The following is a 6,388-nucleotide window of genomic DNA, read 5'->3' on the forward strand; positions in this document are numbered from 1 at the left end:
CGTGCCTCACGTACCTCTCTTACCCAACTCCAGACAGAATTTTCGAATAAAAAACACTCCGTCCAGAAGATGTCTTTTAATTTGCGGTTTTTTTAAAAATTGATTCAACTCCGCTCGAACTACTACGCGACCGACCGCTTCACTTTGAAGCTAGTCGCCGTTTGCCAGAGAGAAGGGAATGCCAGTGGAAAATGGGAATACGTAACGCTACTACCCTGGAGAACCTTTCGGAGAGTGGAGGCTTTCGCTGCTAGGCAACAACTACCATTGCCGGAAAACAACCAATTGGAGAGCGTGCTGTGGCGTGATCGGCTTTCGGCAAATTTCGGAACTGGTCCGGAATACCTACCATGTTTTTCTTCTTTCGTCCTCGAACTCACTCTCCTCCTCCGCTTCTCTAGGATCGAGTCCAGCAGTTCTTCCCTCTCTCTCTCTCTCTTTACTCTTTTTCCTTGGCTTTCCGAATCATTTCGGCTTCAGCCTACATCTAGGAAGGACCGCGTCGAAGAAGAGAAAGACCTACCATCACCACCACCACCACCGCCTTACAGCTTCTCTCTCTCTCTTCGCTCGAATTCTGGCTGGGACCTGAACTTATTAACCTTATAGTTTTTTAAGCCCGCAAATGTAACACGCCTACGAGAGAATGATGGTGCCAAAGGGTTCAGACCATAATCTTCTACAATATTAACGAAATTGTTGGCCTATTTTTAATGTAGTTCTATCATGAACGACATATGTTTTGAGAATATTTTAATTTGTAATATTAGTGGATGTTCAAACGTTCCGAATGTTGAAGGCTTCGCAGTGTCCTAGCATAATTTCGTAACAATTACAACGAGGTTTCTTTTTTTCAAGTAGGTTTAATATTGCGTGGATATAATGCAATTGTTCTTGGTAATTCTGGATGGACTGTGGGCGATTCTTTAGCGACTAACATATCCTTTCTTGAATATGAGCTCCTATTAAACTCTTACATAACTTCCCAGCGCTGTGAAAATACCCGTGCATTTATTATAGTCCTTTAGCACCTTAGAAGTCTATCAAATATAAGCAATCATATTCAGTGAAGAGTTTTTTTCTTGAAAAACTTACTATAAAAAAGTTTCCAGACATTTTTTTTTAAATTTTGGTCTTAGCAACGAGCTAAGTGGCTATAGCATCCTCTCTGCATGAGTCAGAGTTTTCTACGTAATAGCAAGACCATAACCATAAGGAAGGGATGGAGGGTAAAATTACAATTCTATTAAATTACAAAAAAAAAAAATTCAAGTTTTTTTTTTCAACTTTTGATTTTCAAGTTTTTGAGCGTCTACTCCCTCCGTAAAAGACCGGCCGCGTTCCCGAAACGAGTTAGGAATAATTTAGTAATAAATATTCAAAATTCCTTCACGAACGTTATAATTTATTTATGTATTTCGTGTTTACTAAAAGTTTCGAGATGGGCCAAGGGAATTATGGGAAGGGAACTACGTCCGAGAATTAATTAATTTATCAATATTTTAGTGTATAATTGTGATTTACACAATTGCGAACTTTGAATTTACTGGGAAGGGGGGGGGGCGGTGAAGATACTTTGAAATTAATATTAATGAGTCGATACAGTATAATCCAACTTTGCAAAATTAACTTGATTAAAACAAATTTTTAACGCGTAATTAACTAAAATGAATTTTAATTTAAGAACGGGGTTTAAATTGACTTATAAAAAAATTAAAATCAGATCCTGGTAGGTAAAAACCAGGAATCCCTGGATAGGTCAGGTCAGGGAATTTGAAAATAGGTATCAGAGAAATCAGGGAAGTTTAAAATGGTCGTAAAAGTCAGGGAATTTCATGTTGGTTTGGTAATTTTGAAAATAGTAGTACTAGCATGAACATTTATAATTGCATTGCACTGGTAATTCTTAACCACAGTATTCTAACATGTCTACTACAAGTAAAGAAATTGGTCAGGGATAATCTGGGAGAGCTAGGGAATTTTCAAATGAAAATCTGTATATATTTTTTTAAAATGGTTTCCCTACAACCAGTGTAGAGCTGTAGGCCTACAACTGTAAGTAAATTAAGTTATCACGCAGAAGTTTTTAACATAACATTAAACTAACGTAGAACTCAATCAGGCAATCAGGGACAGGGTTGTTGACACCGCGCGACAAAAGCAAGCGTATATCACTCTATAGCCTATGTGTAAACCTTTCCATACTTCCCGCGCTGTAACTTTTTTCTTGGAAAATTTCTGTAGGTACCTGTCGAAAAGAAAAAGGGGTAGTAGGGGTATAAATTACTTAAATTCATTGGCTGCGTTTCAAGTTAGGAGACTTAAATATAATTAGCGAGTACGAATTTTAAATTCTTAGTAAAGGAAGTCAACGTTTAATTCTGAAAAGCGCCTTTTGCAGAAAATGATCATTCTATATAGGCCTACGTTTTAATGGGTTATTTTTTGTTTTCTCGCGCAGAACTTAATGGCTTCTATTGTTTATTCAAGCTTCTATGCGCAAATACTAGCCTACCTTTGTTTTGTCATACCGCGCATTGCGTTTCACCATCCATTTAATTTCAGGTTAGGCAGGTACAGCCAGCTATATAAGAGTTGATGACGTTTATACAGGTAAAAACGCTCGCGTGTCGATGTATTTGAAACCTTTGGAAAGGGAGCACGATGATTGGCTTGTTTTAGTCGTTTAGTTTCTGTAAATGAGAGGGAAAAAACAACGGCATATTGTCGTCAAGCCGTCTACCTTTTGCCTTTGCCAAAATTATCTGGGACTTTGCAAGATACTCCGCGATTTCTATGGAAAAATAACTTACCCTCGTTATTTTTGCAAAGCTAGACATAAAAGTAGATCCAGGGACGGTATTACAACGAACCTAGGTGTACGCGTGAACTTACACGTTGCGTTTATAGAGAAATTAAGAATTAGGCTTAACAGTCAGCTTCTTAAAAGAGTTTAGGAAATTTGAAGAAATTGAGCACGTGCTCTTTCAAGTTTGGCGCCAAATAGTAACCCCACGTGTTTAACATTTTTAATTTTCAAATTAGGCTTAAGTTCTTGAAAGTATTTTACATCTAAGGGGCTACAAGTTTTAGGACATGTAAATTTCGGTGTCATGGGGAAAGTCATGGACTTCTAAAATTGTAATAAAATTCAATGTAAAAGAGAATTCATATTGGTTTGATTGTACTATAGCATCTATTTATAAGGTGTGGCTAAGAAAAGAAAGTTTAGGAAGTCTACCGAAAATGCTGTTTTTGTTTGTGGATGTACTCCAGCCATCAAAAATAAATTTCCAGGTAATTTTGACGTTATAAACAAAGAGGTTGGACTAAGTCCAAAAAATGCCAGTACTTGAATGGAATGGTTAGATTGAGTCCGCGATTCTTTTAAAAATTGCATCATGCCCTTTCGACATTTCAAACGATAAGAACTCAATAAACCCATAGGAAAACATACACTATTAACTCTTCCTAATCCAATTTAACATATAACTCCGCAGGAATGTTGTATTTTGATCCCAACAAATTTCTATCAAATATTTTATTAGTCAATTTTGTTTTGTAATTCAGCATTTTTAATGCTTCCATCGAGTTAAAAGATAAACAGTTGTTTACCCCACGAGTTTCTCGTATGGGTTTAAAACAATAAATGATTTATTAGAAATAAAGAAAACCAGACTGATATAGGAACAACTACTTCCGGAAGATGTTCTTCAAAGGAAAATGAGATGATTAATTTTTGAAGTTCTGATTAGAAATTTTTAATCTCAAAATTCTTCCTGAAAAATACGTCATTATTGTGAAAATGTTTTATAGCAATCCCCATTCAAAGGGTTTATTTTTAGACGATAGTCTCTGGCCTCCGCGTTGCTTGCTTGCTCTGTAAGCTCTTGGTTCTTTCTCTCTTTTGAAGATAGTTCGCATCATCTTTTCTCTAGCTCTCTCTCTCTCTCTCTGTCTCTCCTGTTCAGCTTCGAAGCTGATCGTGTTGGCTGGCTGGCTTGATTTGTCAATAATCCCCCCCCCCCGCTTCTTTAGTGTTTCATACCCCCCCCCCCCCATCCCTGTAATCTCTTAAGGATACAGCTGGGTAGGGATACTAGCGACTCTAGTGGTCCAGGGATTGGAAGAGGATGGAGATGATGGAGAGGAGAAGATACCGGAATCATGGCTTTATTTCACCCACTCACGAAACGATGTTTAGGTTTGATTAAAGGTTACCACACGTCACTCGCGTATCTACTTCCTTACCGCAGGAAAATTTGGCTGACTTAGTTCTCAGAAAATCCGCCATAGCTATATGTATTAAATGGCGGGTAAACAATTTTATTCCCAGTCAAGTTTCTAGCTTAGTCCTTTATCTTTCTTACGTCTTGGAGAAGCACGTGGCACGTCTCATCTTTACTCTTGAGCTTCCCATTTTTATTGCAGACTTGAAATGGATAGATTTATTAATTCAAAACGGTTTTTCTCTGTATGAAATCGTGCCCCTTTCCAAGTGTCAAAATGACACTCTAATGTATAATTACAAAACTAAAGAATAAAATTAATGATTTTTAATTTTACTAATTAAGACTGGTTTTAATTTTGAAATTACGCAAGTTTTGAAATAGTTATTATTCGATGAGAAAATGTGATTAGAATTTTTTTCTTCTTTAAATTAGGGCTAGTTACTAAGGTGAATTTTAATTAATTGCCAATTCTAATATTTCTTAGAAAGCGAAATTGAAATAAGTTTTTGGCGGGTTTTCGAAGGTCAGATTACAGGTTTTAAAGGGAAGATGAACTGTATTTCAGCTGTAAAAAAATAATAAGACGTCTTTGATACAATTACTTCTTCACTCGCGTTACTTCTTGGAAACTATCGCGGTTCTAGTAACTAATATCTCGTTTATTTTTAACCAGTTTAAAACGGAGAAGTTTTTTTTTAATATTACTGACGTTTCAAACGAGTTCAAATTATTACTTAATAATTACTAGCTATAGTCAGAGTTTTATTTCGTAAAATAAAATTAACCCAGATAAAGAAATATACGAACTATTAACCAGATTAATTTCTCAGATTTTTGTCGCTTTGAACTCTTTGATCAAGAAAGGCGGTCATTAGCCTGATTAATTTAATCGAGATTTAAGTTTCTAACTAATAAGAATTTGTTTTCGGGATATTTTATGTAGGAGAAAAGGAGATGTTGAGAGAATAATACGTTGGTTTATTTTAAGTCAATTTTGGGAGATTTTATAAACCGACTAGGTTTGCAATTGATAGCTTAAAAGCGCAAATGGAAATTTTACGTCAACAGTTTAAAGCAAATCTCGGCTGTGGTTTTGTTTAAACAAATGCCACTAGATGATCCCATAATCGAGGGGTGGAGTTGACAGTTACCATCTAAGCTTAACAAAGACTAGTTTTAGCTCCGACCTCACGGACGAGCTGTGATTGGCTCCTGCCTTCTGCAAGGTCAACTTTGTGTGTAGAAGATCAGCCATAATGTTAGGGATGCCACAGGAGCCGACTTTTGCTTTAAACCGCCAAGATCTAACGTTTGAACGATGTCAGAGCGTTACTAACAGAAGGACAAATTCAGCGAAATTGATCCTAATATGTCCCCATCTGATGGCAAGCCAGAATATTAGGGGTGCCACAGGAGCTGACTTTTGCTTTAAACCGCCAAAGCGGCAAGATCTAACTTTTGAACGATGTCAGAGCGTTACTAACGGAAAGACAGATACAACGAAATTGATCCTAAAATGTCCCCATCTGATGGCAAGCCAGAATATTAGGAACGCCACAGGTGCCGACTTTTGCTTTAAACCGCCAAAACGGCAAGATCTAACTTTTGAGCGATGCCAGAGCGTTACTAACGGAAAGACAGATACAACGAAATTGATCCAAAAATGTCCCCATCTGATGGCAAGCCAGAATATTAGGAACGCCACAGGTGCCGACTTTTGCTTTAAACCGCCAAAACGGCAAGATCTAACTTTTGAGCGATGTCAGAGCGTTACTAACGGAAAGACAGATACAACGAAATTGATGCTAATATGTCCCCATCTGATGGCAAGCCTGAATATTAGGAACGCCACAGGTGCCGACTTTTGCTTTAAATCGCCAAAACGGCAAGATCTAACTTTTGAGCGATGTCAGAGCGTTACTAACGGAAAGACAGATACAACGAAATTGATGCTAATATGTCCCCATCTGATGGCAAGCCAGAATATTAGGAACGCCACAGGTGCCGACTTTTGCTTTAAACCGCCAAAACGGCAAGATCTAACTTTTGAACGATGTCAGAGCGTTACTAACAGAACGACAGACGCAACGAAATTGATCCTAATACGTCCCCATCTAATGGCAATTCCCGTAAATACAAAAATAATAAATCTAGTC

Source organism: Phalangium opilio, unplaced genomic scaffold (genome assembly GCF_054372755.1).
Source record: "Phalangium opilio isolate 3A_F unplaced genomic scaffold, DU_Popi_V2 ptg000014l_1, whole genome shotgun sequence".
NCBI classification, from domain to species: Eukaryota; Metazoa; Arthropoda; class Arachnida; order Opiliones; family Phalangiidae; genus Phalangium; species Phalangium opilio.